The sequence below is a fragment of the Caretta caretta genome, chromosome 5 (assembly GCF_965140235.1).
Source record: "Caretta caretta isolate rCarCar2 chromosome 5, rCarCar1.hap1, whole genome shotgun sequence".
Lineage (NCBI taxonomy): Eukaryota > Metazoa > Chordata > Testudines > Cheloniidae > Caretta > Caretta caretta.
Genome location: NC_134210.1, coordinates 24,778,579 through 24,794,527, shown reverse-complemented (window position 1 = coordinate 24,794,527; position 15,949 = coordinate 24,778,579). Strand labels below are relative to the sequence as shown.

The window sequence follows — 15,949 nt, the reverse complement described above, 5'->3', positions numbered from 1 at the left end:
ATAGGCCAGCCATGGGTGTTTAATTGCAGTGTAGACATACCCTCAAAGGTTAACAGGGAAACTAGCTGTCTCCTCACCTGGAGCTGATTGGTGGCCCTGCAGCTGGTGGGGACATGAAAAGGCTACAGGTGGGAAGGAAGGGGTAGCTGCAGCGAGGCTGAAGAGTCATTGAGAGCATGGGCCTTCAGCAATGGAGTGGTGAGAAGCCACCCAGGTAGCCAGATCTCCAGAGGAAGAGGATCACAGAGTGTGAGTCTGGGAAACAGCCTATTAGGGAGGCAGCGAGGAATTGGGGGTATCTGTTTTCAGCTGCTGTGGACAGGATTCTGGGATAGGAACCTGGAGGAGTGGTTGGAGCTGGGTTGGAAGCTGCTGGAGTGGTGGGGGCTGGGTTCCCCTGTCAACCCTAGCAGAGGGATTATTATCCCCTGCCGAGCAAGGGGCCTCAATCCCAAGAGATCTGAGTTTGTGGACCCTTTGCTAGGGTTACTGGCCTGCTGACTCACTAGACTCTTTACCCCCTCTCTAAGAAGGGAGAGACTATTGGTTTTGGCTGTAAGGCTGGAGTCATAACAAGGAACTACCAGGTGGGGTTAAATGGTGATTGGCTGAACAAAAAGGGAAAACTGAGGTAGATTCTCCATAACACCTGCTCAGATGTGTGTGTGTGTGGGGGTGGGGCAATGGAGGTGAAAGCACCCCTGGACAAGCACCAATAATGGTGTCGGCAGGAAATGGGGGTGTCCTTTTGAGTCAACACCGAACTAGTCCTCCCAGCATGATGCTGTCTTTGGACGAGTTGTAAAATGAAAGTCCTGACCACTTGTCTTCAAGACCCCAATGGTACATTTCATAAGAGTAGTGTCTTCCGCCTGGTGTCCTGGCCAAACAGCAAGTCAGATAATTGTGTTCTGCCCTCCTAAATTCCCTCTTACTGTTTCAGTGTTACATGTACTCACCACTTGGGCAATTAAATGTCAGGCACCATTCTGGATCTCTCGCTCCGCACTGAATCTCAGGGTGCTGGCTACTACGACTTCCATGTGCTCCAGAAAGATTGACGTTTTTTCTTGAATGTGACACTGCCGCAGTCACTAACTTCTTTGTCACCTCCTGGCTCAATTGGAGTGTCCTTTGAAACTGACCAAAAAGATGCAGAAGTTGCCAAACATGGTTTCACAGCTGCACTTGGTATAAGAGCAAGGGAATTGGCAGCATGCATCTTTTGGGCCACCTCTCTAGGTCCTCAGATCCAGACTATAGCTAAAACTTGCTGATTCTTTCTGGATAACATCTCTAAGTTATGGCCTTTCCTATCCATCCACATAGCTACCACTGTTGTTCGAGATGTCCTCATTTCTCAGCTAGATTACTGTGACATCCTTCTCTCTGGCCTTGACAAATGTAGTCTTGCCCAACTCATATAAACTCAGAATACTGTTGCAAAGATCACATCCCTCACCTGTCGCTTTGACTACACCACCCTCTCTTTGAATCCCTCCACTGGCTTCCACTTCTCTATCGCGTCAAACATAAGCTGTTTGTGTTTACTTTCAAGGCCCTCCACAGTCAATCCTCACCCTCCCTATCAAATTTCACTCACGGTCGATGCCTACCTCTGATTGGTCCACGGCACCAGCATCCACTCCCCACATGCTATGTTTTCAAACAAGCTCCTTTGTGCTTTCTCCCATACTGCCCCTCATGCTTGGGAGGAACTCCCTGTAAACATGCACAGAACTACTTCATTATCCACCTGCAGATTCCTCCTCAGAACTCCCATTTTCCATGATGCCTACAAAAAACATGACAATGGTTAGGCTGTTGGTGTGCAGAGACTATCATGGTCTTGTCTCACTGATGTCTTGTACGCTCCTGTCTGTCTGAATCAGTCTGACTCATTTTTTATATTTAGATGGTAAGCTCCTTGGGAAAGGGACCATCTGTTTGTACATTGCCTAGCACAATGGGGCCTCAATCCGTGACTAGAGCTCATAGATGATACAATAATACTGCTACTAATAACAGGACAAAGTGTTTCACTTAAGTGTCAAGTCTGTTACTGCCCACTGATGGAATTTCAGTATCTTATTTAATTAACTTATATATTTCAAATTCTTTTCATTGAGTGATCTTTGTTTGTTAAAATAGATTTTTTTCAGGCAAAGAATTCAATTTTATAGCTGCACAGACCAGTCTTGAACTTCACTGCAAAATCATTTCTGATGGCCAGACATTTTTTTTTTTTTGGAGACAATTACACACTGTTTAATAAGCACTCAGGTATTGAGTTTGTTAGGAGAGGATGCACAGCACTCTTACTAATTTCACAAGCACTTAGCTCAGTCTGACCCCGCTCTGACTTCTGCAAGCATCCAGTTCATGCTAGACATTCTGAGAGGCTTAACACAGCATTGGTATAGAAACCACCACTCTTAAACATTTTTTTTAAATCACTTTTACTAAGGTTTACAAGATCCTCAGTTTCAGAGTAGCAGCCATGTTAATCTGTATTCGCAAAAAGAAAAGGAGTACTAGTGGCACCTTAGAGACTAACGAATTTATTTGAGCATAAGCTTTCATGAGCTACAGCTCACTTCATCGGATGAATCAAATAAATGTGTTAGTCTTTAAGGTGCCACAAGTCCTCCTTTTCTTTTTGCGGATACAGACTAACACGACTGCTACTCTGAGACTCTGAAAGACATTCTTCAGTAACTTGGGGGGAGGAGGAGTGTTCATATTCTGTGTAACATGACCCCTGTGCCCAAGTCCCCCAGAAGGGTTGTTCCTTCAAACCAGTACAAAATTCCTCTGAGCCATATTGGCTTCTGGCATAGTATCAGCAAGAAACTGAACAAAATGTATGAACATAGCATTAGTCCACAGCTTGGTTAGTGACAACAAAAGAGCTATTTTTTAAAATGCTCCAAGATTGGCACAGAAAGCAGATGAACAAGAATAGCTGTCATACAGATACAGTGAGAAGTATAATTCTGCGGGAGCTTCAATGGGAGCAAGTTCTGGCCCCAAATCTCTACGTTTTGATTTCTGATTGTCCATCATTCATGGATTCCTATATGTAGCTTGCCTAAGTCTTTTGTGCTGAAGCACTACCTGAAAACATATTTTCTCTACCACCTCCACTCCCCATCCCCGCACCTAGTGCTTGGCTTGGAAAGGAGTTAGTGCTTCTCTAAATTCTCTCCATTTTGCATGTGTTCTTTGGCTTAAACATGGGAAGAACAACACATAGTATGTTTATAGAAGTCCAAGGCCAAAAGGGACCATTGTCAGACTAGATGATCACCTCCTGCATAGCACAGGCCACAGAACTTCCCCAAAATAATTCCAAGAGCACATCTTTTAGAAAACCATCCACTCTTGATTTAAAGTTCTCAGAGATGGAGCATCCACCACCTTGGTAAAATTGTTCCAAATGTTAATTACCCTCACTGTCAAATTCCGACCTTGGTTCCGGTTGGCGTATGTCTAACTCCAACTTCCAGCCACTGGACTATTATACCTTTCTCTGCTAAATTTAAGAGCCCATTTTAAATACTTAGACTGCAATCAAGCCACCGCTTAGTCTCAGAGAGCTCAATATATTTAATTTAGCAAAGAAGGCTATCCCTTTTTTCTAATCCTTTAATCATTCTCACATGGCTCCTCTTCAAACCCTCTCCAGTTTATCAACATCCTTCTTGATTTGTTGGCACCCGGACTAGACACAATATTCCAGCAGAGGTCGTACCAGTGCCAAATACAGAGATAAAATAACCTCTCTACTCCTACTTGAGATTTTCTTGTTCATGCATCCCAGGATTGCATTAGCTCGTCTGTCCACAGAGTCACATTGGGAACTCAAGACAGCTGATTATCTACCACAAACCCCAAATCTCTTTCAGAGTCACTGCTTCCCAGGATAGAGTCTTCCATTCTGTAAGTATGACCTACATTCTTTGTTCCTAGATAGCTACATTTACATGTAGCCATACTAAAACATATATTGTTTGCTTGCATCCAGTTTACCAGACAATTCAGATTGCTCTGAATCAGTGACCTGTCCTCTTCATTACTGACCACTCCCTAATTTTTGTATCATCTGCAAACTTTATCAGTGATTATGTTTTCTTCCAAGTCACTGATAAAAATCTTAAACCGTGTAGGGCCAAGAACCAATCCCCATGGAATCCCTCTGGAAACCTGTTTGACAATTCCATGTTTACAGTTACATTTTGAGACCTATCAATTAGCAAGTTTTTAATCCATTTAATTTATGCCATGTTCATTTTATATCATTCTAGTTTTTTCATCAAAATGTCATGTGGTACAAAGTCAAATCCCTCACAGAAGTCTGAGTATGTTATGTCAACAGTACTACCTTTATCAACCAAACTTGTAATCTCATCAGGAAACACAAGTTAGTTTGATAGGATCTATTTTCCATAAACCCATGTTGACTTGCATTAATTACATTACCCTCTTTTAGTTCATTATTAATGAAGTCCCATATCAGCCACTCAATTATCTTGCCTACCACTGATGACAGGCCTAGAGTTACCTGGGTCATCCTAGTTATCCTTTTAAAAAAATTAGCATAACTTTAGCTTTCTTCCAGTCTTCTGGAACTTCCCCAGGGGTTCTAAGACATAGTGGAAAAAGCAACATTAGTGGTCCAGCAAGCTCTTCAGTCAGCTCATTTAAAACTCTTGGATGCAAGTGATCTGGACTTGCTGATTTTAAAATGTTTACTTTTGGTAGCTTCTGTTTAATACCCTCCAGAGATGAGTGGAATGGAAAGAGTTTTATCTGTCCCCCACCCCCAATACAGAACAGCTATATATCATTTCTGCCTTTTTCTGCATTATTATTGATCATTCTACCACTTCCATCTAGTAATGGACTAATACTATTGTCAGGAGTCTTTTTGTTTTCAATATATTTTTTAAAAAACCTCCTTATTGTCCTTAAGTCTGCTGGTTATAGACTCCCCCCTTTTGTCCTTATCAATTTTCTACAGTCCCTAACTTCTGACTTCTATTCATCACTATCAACTTCCCCTTTCTTCCATTTGTTGTATATTAATTTGTATACTGCCTTCACTTCCCCTCTAAACCAGGTTGTTTTTTTAATTATTATGGCCTTTTTTCTTTTTCTTTTTTTTTGGGGGGGGGGGGAGGGGCATCTAATAAAATGTTCTTAAATCATTCAAGTTATCATTCACTTTTTTCTGATTAAATTCTTCCTCCCAGCTAACTTGGCTCATAATTGTTTTCAGCTTGTGAAACTGGCTTCTTAAAGCACTAAGTACATATTACTGTTCTGGACTTCATTCTGTTTGCACATTATAAATGTAATCAAGTCATGATCACTTGTACCTAAGCTAATATTAACTTTTAGTTCAGTTCCTCTTTATCAGTTAGGAGTCTATTAAAGAATTCCCTTGTGTTGGCTGTAACACTTCTTGAATTAAGAAACTGTCACTTCTAATGTTAAATATTCCAATGATGTTTTAGTACTGGCTTATGTCATTCAAACTGAAGTCCCCATGATCACGCAGCTTTTCCCCCCAACACATTATAGATAGGTCCATAGGAAGGCGGTTATCCTTTTCCCTATTATGATTTGGTGGTCTATAGCAGACACCAACCAACTCCATCTTGGGCTTTCAGTGTTAGGACATTGATACATAAGCATTCAAATGACTTTCTTCTGAGTCATCAGTGATTCAGAAATAGGGAATGCCATTTTTGACAAACGGCCTCTCCCTTCCCCTTTTGACCACTTGATCCTTCCTTCATAAATAGGTTTTTAACCACTGATTTTGGTCATTCCTATTGTGCAAATCATCCCACCAGGTTTCAGTAATACCAACTAGACTGAAATTATACTCATAAATGAGCAATTCCATTTCCTCTTGTTTGTTACCCAGGCTCCTAGCATTGGTGTATAAGCAACTCAGTAATTCCTTTTCTTCTTGTCCTTTTGGTTCCTTGATTAATTTTGTTTCAAATTTTCTTGTTCTGAATGCTCATATCATCCCTCTTTTTACCCTCCCCTCTTGCTATTAGGTTACCCCCATCCTGACTACTCTAGCTAGCCTTCCCTGAGGAATTTGGTCCCTCTTCTATGGCGCTAGAGGCCATCCAAACTATACAGCCCCCCTCTGCATGGAAATTAGAACAAATGTTCCACAAAATCAAAACTCTCCTTCGTACACCACTTACCTAGCCAGAAGTTCATGTCCAGAATCTTCAAATATCCTTTAGTCTTAGTTTCAGCCAGAATTCTTTGTTTTATAGTGTGTGGGCTTTTGTTTGTTTTTGTTTTTTTGACATGCAACTTCAAGAGATCTTAGATTCAGTCTCTTTTATTCTCTTTGTAAAGGTGTGGGCAGTCCCTGCACGCTCCCTTGTGGCTCAGTGTGGCACTGCCGGTGTGTTCCACCTTAATTTCCCCAAGTGGAGCAGCAATACATTCATTTTAATAGCCCAGGGAAAGGAAAAGCCAAAACACATTAACCAAACGCCAGGTCACCTTTTAATAAGGTTTCAGGACAGCAGTCCTACAACAACCACTTCATCAGCACGGTGGCTCGGAGCTCCCAAATAACATTCCCAAACCCAAGTCTGAGTCAGCTACCTGAAAGAAAAACCACCACATACTACAGCCTTCTACCTCATCTCTCTCCTTAGCTTCCTGTTCCTGTATTTAAATAGCTTAGCGGCAGGCTGGAGTCTACAGCCTGTCCTTTAAAGGGGTAGTACACTTTTTCTCCCACACATTTTCATACTCAATATTACTATATATTGAATCTTCCACTAGCCATAATGCATTTAAAAAAACCTCAAAAGGCCATTTGTTCTGGTAGCTTCAGGGAGGCCAATTATTCTAGCACTTATTATTTGATTCTCTAGAATCTCCACTTTATTGTTTACAGTGTTCTCCTTGAGAGAGGCTGTATGGTGATGTGCTCTACTGGCACTTTCTACTTCTGCTCTTTTGGTCTCAGCAGTATCAAAAAGGCTGAACAGGTCAATCACCTGTGAGACTGGGGTGAAATCCTCGCCCCATCAAAATCTGTTTTTCAGCAGAGCCAGAATTTCACCCTCAGATTGTCAAAATTGGCATCTAGAAGTTCAGTTGCAATATGGATACTATTAACATTTGACACTGTCTTCAAGGAGAATTTCCTTTAGTAGACTCGCTGATAAAACTTATTACTCCTGATACATTGTCTACAGTGTTGCACCTGAGGCAAAGATGACAAGCATGTAATTTTTCCCCCATCTTCCTATCTCTCTGGGTTTCTCTTAGCTTCTGTATTAATTTAGATAGAATACATGGACCCAAAGAGCTAACGGTGTTAACATGACCCTGTCACTGTCCAGCGTTAAACAAGGTTTGAGGTTTGATATACAGAGACCATAACCTGCTTAGTATTATGGCCATCACATCATCCAAAATCCTTTTTAACCTTTTATTAAAGATACAGAAAAGAGGAAAAACAGTTAAAGCTTTTGAAATGTAAAGTATTAAGTACAGTTTTCATTTTAACATCCTTGTTCCCTTTCTGTCTAGCTAGAGAGATACTTTTACAAGTGAAATCCCCTTTTGTTAAGTCTTTTTATATGGTAACTGTTCTTTTTTGGGGAACAGAGAAAGGTAGGCTGGAACTGTTGTGTTTGTTGGCTTTGCTGTTCAGTCAATTCCATTCCCTAGCCTAGAGGATAAAAGACAAATGCACACAAGGGAAAAGACGAGAACAGCAAAGATAGAAGCTGCAGCTTCTATCTCTGGTATTGACTTTCTCTTGCAACCTCACGGCTGAAAAAACACAGGCCAGGTACACAGTTTTATCAGCCACTCCATAACCCAGCAAACTTGTACCAGTATCGGGCTGTTTAGGGCATTGCTTCCAGTTGCAATTTCTGGTCATGGGCAGTGTTGCAAAATATATAGTCTTGGCTGGCTAAACCGAACATATTAAACAGGAAAAAGAATAAAGTGGGGAAGGAAAATGACATAGTGTGACTGAGTGACAGTCTCGCATCTTTTTAGCTATCTATAAACCAAAAGGGATACATACAAGAAATGGAAGGAGGGGCATGTCACCCAGGAAGCATACATGGGAATAGCACAAGCATGGGAATAGCAACATCAGGAAAGCCAAGGCAAAGGAATTACAGCTGGCAAGGAATGTTAGAGACAACAAGAAGGGGCTCTACAAATGTGAGACAAAGATCAGAGATGGTGTGGGTCCGCTGCTCAATGGAGAAGGTGAGCTGGTAACAGAAGCTAATAGGAAGGCAGAGCTGCCCAGTGCCTACTTTTGCTTCAGTCTTCTCACAGAAAATTACTGGACGACTAGCAAAGTTACCATAGACAATAAAAGGGAAGGGAGGCAGATTGGGATAAGTAAAAAATATGTCAGATCTTCTGAACAATTTGAATGAATTCAAATCAGCAGGGCCTGATGGTGTTCACTCCAGGGTACTAAAGGAATTAGCCAAAGAAATCTCAGAGCCACTGGCAATAATATTTGCAAACTCATAGATGACAGAGGTCCCAGAAGACTGGAGAAGGGCTAACGTAGTGCCCATCTCTAAAAAGAAGGAGCCAGGAAACTATAGACTGGTCAGCCTGACTTCAGTATCTGGGAAGCTACTAGAGCAATGTATAAACATGCAATTTGTGAATACATGGAGGAGGAAGGGGTAATCACTAGCAGTCAGCATGAATTTACTAAGAAATCATGACAAACCAGCTTGATTTCCTTCTATGACAGGATTGGGGGAATGTGGTGGATATAATATGCCTGGACTTCAGCAAGGCTTTTGGCACAGTCCCATGTGTCATGCTGGTAAGTAAGCTGGAGAAATGTGGGCTCGGCGGAACTACCATTAGGTAGATACATAATTGGTTAAACAACTGCAAACAAAGAGTAACTATTAATTGAATGATGTCAGATTGGAGGGAGGTCTCAAGTTGGGTTCCACAAGGATTTGTCCTGGATCCAGTGTTTAACCTCTTTATTAAAGACCTGGATGTAGGAATAGAGAGCATACTGATCAGATTAGCAGATGACACAAAGCTAGGAGAGTTGCTGCTTGTCAAACACTTTGGAGGATACAGCTAAAGTTCAGAGAGATCTTGATTAAATTGGAGAACTGGGTGGTAGATAACAAAATGAAATTCAACAAAGACAAATGTAAGGTGCTACACTTAGGGAAGAAGATCTATCTTGCTTTAAGATTAAACTCGATAAGTTTATGGAGGAGATGGTATGATGGGATAACATGGTTTTGGTAATTAAATATTCATGGTAAATAGGCCCAATGGCCTGTGATGGGTTTTTAGATGGGGTAAGATCCAAGTTACCCGGGAAGGAATTTTCTGTAGTATCTGGCTGATGAATCTTGCCCATATGCTCAGGGTTTAGCTGATCGCCATATTTGGGGTCGGGAAGGAATTTTCCTCCAGGGCAGATTGGAAGGCCCTGGAGGTTTTTCGCCTTCCTCTGTAGCATGGGGCACGGGTCACTTGCTGGAGGATTCTCTGCTCCTTGAGGTCTTCAAACTACAATTTGGGGACTTCAATAGCACAGATATAGATGTGAGGTCTTTTTTAGGAGTGGTGGGTGAAATTCTGTGGCCTGCATTGTGCAGGAGGTCAGACTAGATGATCATAATGGTCCCTTCTGGCCTAAATATCTATGAATCTATGAATCTATGAAAAACCAAATGCACTAATATAGATGTGGGGGATAACTGGCTTGGCAGCAGCACTGCTGCGAACAATCTGTGAGTTGTGGTGGATCACAATCTCGGCATGAGTCAACAATGCGATGCTGTTGTAAAAAGCCCCAAATGCAATTTTAGGTTGCATAGCATGCAAATCAGGGGACGTGATAGCACTGTTCTACTTGGCGCTGGTTAGGCCTCAGCTAGAGTACTATGCCCAGTTTCAGCCAACAATGTATAGAAAGGATGTAGAAAACCTGGAAAGAATCCATAAGTGAGTGACAAAGATGATCAAAGGGATGAAATACAAGCCATATGAGAAAAGGCTGAAGAAACTGTGTGTTTAGTTTGGAAAAGAGGAGATTAAGTGGGGACTGATAGTGGTCTTCAAATACTTGAAAGGTGGACATAAAAAAGATGGATAAAAGTTGTTCTCTTGCCAAAAAGGGTAGGCAAGAGGCAATGAGTTCAAACTACAGCACAGCAGATTTAGATTAAATTTCAGGAAAAACGTCCTTACTGTATGAACAGTAGGAACCGATGGCCTAGGGAGGTTGTGGAAGCTCCATCACTTCCAAAAAGAGGCTGGATAATCACCTGTCTAACTCTGGGAGGAGGTTAGACAAGATGACCCTTGTGGTCCCTTCTAACCCTATGATTTTATCCCAGGTGGTATTTGGGATTTAGCCTGGGGTAGTGATGTCATCTGGCTCCCTCTCTCTGCCCTGACCTTGTCAGGACACTTCTCAGGATTAGGATGAAGAAGGTACAATGGCCTCATGTTCGATTGCAGAATCTGGTGCGGGCTGGCAGCCATGATGATGATTCCTCTTCTCTCCTCTCACAGTCAACTAGCATTTACCTCCCCCTACTAATCTTCTTTCCAAAAATCTTTTTTCTTGTAAGGACCCCAAAAAAGGAAGTGATGGGTGGAATAGCCCATCCCCTCATTACCTTGTCCACCAATAGGCTTAATTTCTGACACAACAGTTTTGGTTCATTGATTTCTAGTCCCACACATCTCTTATCACAGTCCTGGAGTTCCAAATTGATTTTTTTTTTTTTTTTGCCTGGACTAATTCAGGTTTTTGTCTCCCTTCCGCACCTTTCCCCATCAATATTTATTGTTAGGGGTTATTGTAACAGTTGACAAACTTTTATGCACTTTCCCACAGTCAGTTCACAGATGGGGTAAATTTGTAGGCCTAACTATTAAAAATGTCATCACAGTGATACAATTCCATTTTTCAAAAGACAAATGCAAAATTATTTGGTTCCCAAGTCTGTTAAATGGACCATGTCATGGTTCCCTGCAGCCTGGTCTCCAGGAAATCAACAGATTAACAAGTTGTTTCAGATGGAAACTGCCAATTCAGCTAAGCTTCGTGTTAAACCAATGTTTTGTAAGAGCTTGTTTTAAAAAGATAATGAAACCAGCTGTATTTCAAACATGAACCTCCTTTAGTGGCTTGTAGCTGGGGGAGAGAGAACCCTGCATGTGTCTTTTTGACTATGAAGTCAAGTGGATTTTTTTTCTTTTTTTTTAAAAGCCAAATGCTTGTTTTCTTCCACATATGCCAAAATATCTGTAAAATGCAGGGGCTACGTACTGAACTAAGAAAATAAATGAAGCACAATTACCTTTGAATATGCAAGAGGGTGAATCCTAGTGGTCTCTGTCCTTGATTAATCTCCATCAGTTAGCAACTTTTCTCTCTGTACAGCAGAGATCCTGGCAAGCTGCATCTACATAAAATGCTTCAGAGTAAAGGTCCAAGGAGGAGCATGAAGAATAGTCACGTGAAACAATTCTGGTTAGCAGTTGCAAAATACATAGATGCAATGGGCAAAATAAGGATGTATCAGAGCACTGATTCTCCTCACCGTCTAATAATGCGGCTATAGAGAACATATGGTCTCAAATGAAACTGATTTAAAACCAAATTGCAAAATAGAAAGTGGGACAAACTCATTTTATGGAAAATATTCTGCAGATCACAATAATATTGAGCAGAACAAAGATTTCTACATATATTTGCAGAGAGTTAGGAGTTGATACAGAACATTTCTTTGACATCATAAAGTAGATTCCTTATTTATTAAAAATATAATTGGCTGATGTGGCATGCACTGTTCTTCCCATATGTTTTCAATAATATATAAACTGAAATCATGGGATACATGGAAAACAAAAAAGAAATACAATACCATGGAAACTGAACATAAAAAAAATCACATGGATACAACAGTTTTAAAACAATTATTGATAGACTTTGTTTGAGATTTCTAACCTGTATAAATCTTTGTTACACTGTCCCAATAGATTACAGCTCATCTTTGTTTGAATTTTTTTTGATGTTTCAGTTAAAACAAAACTTCTTCCCAGTGTTCAGGAGTTGGATGAACAAAGGTCATTTAATTATACTAGTGCCCTAAATGGCCTTTCTGAAACTAAATTAACCAGTTTACCTACAAATATCAAACAATGACTTCAGAAAGATTTGTAAACAAGCTTCAAAAGTCTGTTTAAAAGTGAAAAGAAACAAAGGTTTACTAACCATAAAGGGAAGAGTTTTATACTGCATGACATGAGTGACTTAATCACTGCACCTGATCTAGACAAACTTTACAGAGATTGTGGGTTTTTTTGTCTGTTTATGATGATGGCCTGAAGTCAGGATTAGTCTACCTGGCATTAAAAAACAACCAAACTTCTAATACTGGAGATTCCTGTAAAAAAAAAAAAAATATATATATATATACTTATCATGTACGTCAACTGATGTACACTCCTGTTTACATGTAACTGCTCACCAAGTTGTTATGGAGGCACAGGTCAGGACAACATCTAGCTAAGTTTGAGGCACACATTCCCCAGTTAAACAGGAAGCTTAGATCTTTATTTTGTTAAGAACCTCATTGAAATGGAAATAAAAAATGAATCTGAGAATGTAAAGGGTGAGCACTATTTGACTTTTTAATTGGTAGTTTGATGGAAATTAAGTTGATACAGAGGGAATAAGATTTCCAAAATCACCCCTTTTTGAAGTTATTTCACCTTTTAAAAAACATCTGTTCTGGGATCTGTGCCCTGCTCCACATTTTGCTACTCGGGTACTAATTAATACAGTACTCGTTATAAATATGTAGTGTTTGTCTGTGGTGTGATTTGTTAAACCTTTTCCATAAGGGAAAAGAAATGCACCAATACGGATGTGACTGAGACCATGTCTAAACCACACAGTTAAGTCAACGTAAGTTACATTGACAACCATAAGGTGCTGTAATTACATTGCTTGTGCATGTTCACACAATGCTCCTTGTTTTGGTACAGCACATCCATAATTTGTGCTCTAGCACCAGCAGAGAGAGCAGTACACTGGGGGTAGCTATCCCACTGTGCAAATTGCCACCTTCTCCTGCTAGGAGTTCTGGTAATGGATCATAGTGCATCGTGGGGGTGTGATCACTACCCCCATTATGGAGTTTTCTCCATCCCATAATTCCAAGGGCTTCAGACTGTGTTTTGCACCGTTTTTCAGCTGCCCCTGTAACCTTTGCACCCACCATCTCTGCTTGAAAGCATGGATCCTGCACTGCTCCCCAGTCGTGTGATGAACATTATGAATACAAGACAACTGATCCACTGAACAGGAATCTATGCTGCCTGCCCTGTTGTGTGCCACGGAAAGAAACAATTCAAGATTATTGTTGGCATTTCCAGGACAGCTGCACAAGGTGGACCGTCGCTATTGGGCTCAGGAAACAAGCATCAAGTGGTGGGATCAGATTATGATGCAGGTATGGGATGACAAGTAGTGGCTGCAGTACTTTTGTATGTTCAAAGCCACCTTTCTTGAACTGTATGCGGAGCTCACACCTGCCCTGTGGTGCAAGGACACCAAAATGAGAGCAGCCCTAACGGTGGCAAAGCATGTGGTGATAATTATGTGGAAGCTGACAACTCTAGACTGCTTCTGGTCAGTTGCAAATTGATTTGGAGTTGGGAAGTCCACCATGGGGGTTGCAGTGATGCAAGTGGGCCGGGCCATTAATCTCCTCCTGCTACAAAGGACTGCGATGCTGGGCAATGCGCAGGAAATAGCGGCTGCCTTTGTAGCAATGGCATTCCCTAACTACGTCAGGGCGATAGATGGCACGCATATGCCAATTTTAGCCCCAGACCATCTTGCGAGAACATCAACAGACAGGGCTGCTTCTCTATGGTATTGCAGGTTCTGGGGGATCACTGGGATTGTTTCACTGACATCAGTGCGGAGTGGTTGATGCAGGATACGTACATCTTCAGGAACGTGGCCTGTATAGAAAGCTGCATGCAGGGACTTTCTTTTAAGACCAAAAGATTCCAATAGGAGATGTGGAAATGCCCATAAAGATCCTGGGAGACCCAGCCTACCCCTTACTCCTGTGGCTCATGAAGCCTTACACCAGCAGGAAGGAGCACTTCAACAACAGGTTTAGCAGGTGCAGAATGACCATAGAATGTTCATCTGGCAGATTACAGGGTTGCTGGCACTGCCTTTTCGACAGTTTAGACCTCAATAAGGAAAATATTCCCTTGGTCATAGCAGCATGCTGTGCTCTGTATAACACTTGTAAGACAAGGGGCAAAAGTTTCTCCAGGGGTGGAGCATAGAGGTGGATAACCTGGCATCTGTTTTTGAGCAGCCAGACTCCAGGGCTATTAGAGGGGCTCAACAGGGGGCCCTTCGAATCAGGGAGGCTTTGAAGCAGCATTTTGACAATGAGCCCCAGTAATGTGTCTCTTTGTAATGAATTGAGCTAGGCATTGTTTACTTGCCACCTTGAATAACCCTGGTAATAATTCCTGCCTGAGCGTTAACTGTAGTCTGTAAATGTATGAATTTCTGTTGCAACCACCCTGTGTAGGACACAAATAAAGAATCACTGTCTGTGTAAGACTAAATTATTATTAAACAGCAATACACGATTAACATTTCTTACAAGGGACATGACAATGAGCAGCACTCTCTGAAGTATCTCACAGCTGCCTGTAAGTCCAGCTGTCATTATGGAAAATGTCCCTGGGGTGGAGTGCAAGGGGTACTGTGATGGGCCAGGAATGTGTCTGGGGAGGGCAAGGAAGGCAGTTTCACAGTCAAGCACATATGCTCCACCTGCAGCATAATTAGAGACCTCAGCATCTCTGTTCCTCCATGAGCTTTATTGTCCACTCCTGCCCATCTCCTCTCCTAGCTCGCCATTTCTAGTTGCTCATTTATTGTCTCTCTCCATGCTCAGTGCTAGCTATCTGCCCAATCTGATGATTGCAGCAATTCACGAAACATATCCTCTCTAACTCTTCCTTGTTCGCCTCATCTGATGGAGGTGCTTTGCTGGTGTGTAGGAGCTCACCTCCTCTGATGGAGGTGCTCCACTGGTGTGTAGGAGCTGGCCCTCAGGGGCACATCTGCAGAAGCAAAAGAAATAGTCAGATTTGTGTGGAAGCAGGGAGACCTGGATTTAATTCTTTGCTCTGCTACATAGTACCTGTGTGATGTTGGGCACCTTGCTCAAGGCTGGGTGAACTTGCATTCTGGTACCCCTAGCCCCCATGGGTGTGGCACCCCACATTGGCTCCCCACCATCCCTTCCCCCCGACCACTGCGCTGTGCCCCTTCACCCCTAATGCCTGCTCCCCCTCCGGTACCCCTAATACCTAAACCCCTTCACTCCCTTCTGACCCCTCCTGTGCCCCTAATCCCTGAACTGTGCCCCCTTCACCTCAACCCCTGCACTCCCCTCCTGCGCCCCTAACCCCTGCACTGTGCATACCCCCTTCACCCCAACACCTGCCCCCTCCTGTGCTCCAACCCCTGCACCTAACCCTTACATCCCTCCACGTGGGCAAACTGACCTGGATGCACAGGGAAGCTAGCATTGCTGCTAGCTCCCCCACTGGACTGCTGCCCTCCTTGTTACTAAAATAAATACATAAAATAAATCCTGGCTCCCCACTTACCCCCAACGTTCAGAACTTAAAGGGCAAACATAAAGAATTCTACACTTATCTTTCTAAAAACTCCCACGGGTTAGGATCTCCATAGTGTCAATCCTGTAATGGGCCTGCCCTGGGTCATATGTGGGGTGCACTGTCCCTACAGACACCAAAGAGGGAGAGTGGCTCAGATTTAAAAATGTTATTAAAGCTAATGTTAAAA

At 42.1% G+C, this 15,949-nt stretch overlaps 2 long non-coding RNA genes across 2 annotated transcripts; one reads left to right on the top strand and one right to left on the bottom strand.

The window, feature by feature from the left end:
* Positions 1-287: 287 nt before the first annotated feature.
* Positions 288-6,665, bottom strand: LOC142072105 (uncharacterized). Its single transcript, XR_012668383.1, has 3 exons — positions 6,231-6,665; positions 1,617-1,795; positions 288-1,140 (listed from the first exon to the last, which is right to left on the bottom strand). It is a non-coding gene; the product is annotated as an uncharacterized LOC142072105 (long non-coding RNA).
* LOC142072106 (uncharacterized) lies at positions 3,828-14,131 on the top strand. Its single transcript, XR_012668384.1, has 3 exons — positions 3,828-3,942; positions 8,792-8,866; positions 13,289-14,131. It is a non-coding gene; the product is annotated as an uncharacterized LOC142072106 (long non-coding RNA).
* The last annotated feature ends 1,818 nt before the right edge of the window (positions 14,132-15,949 follow it).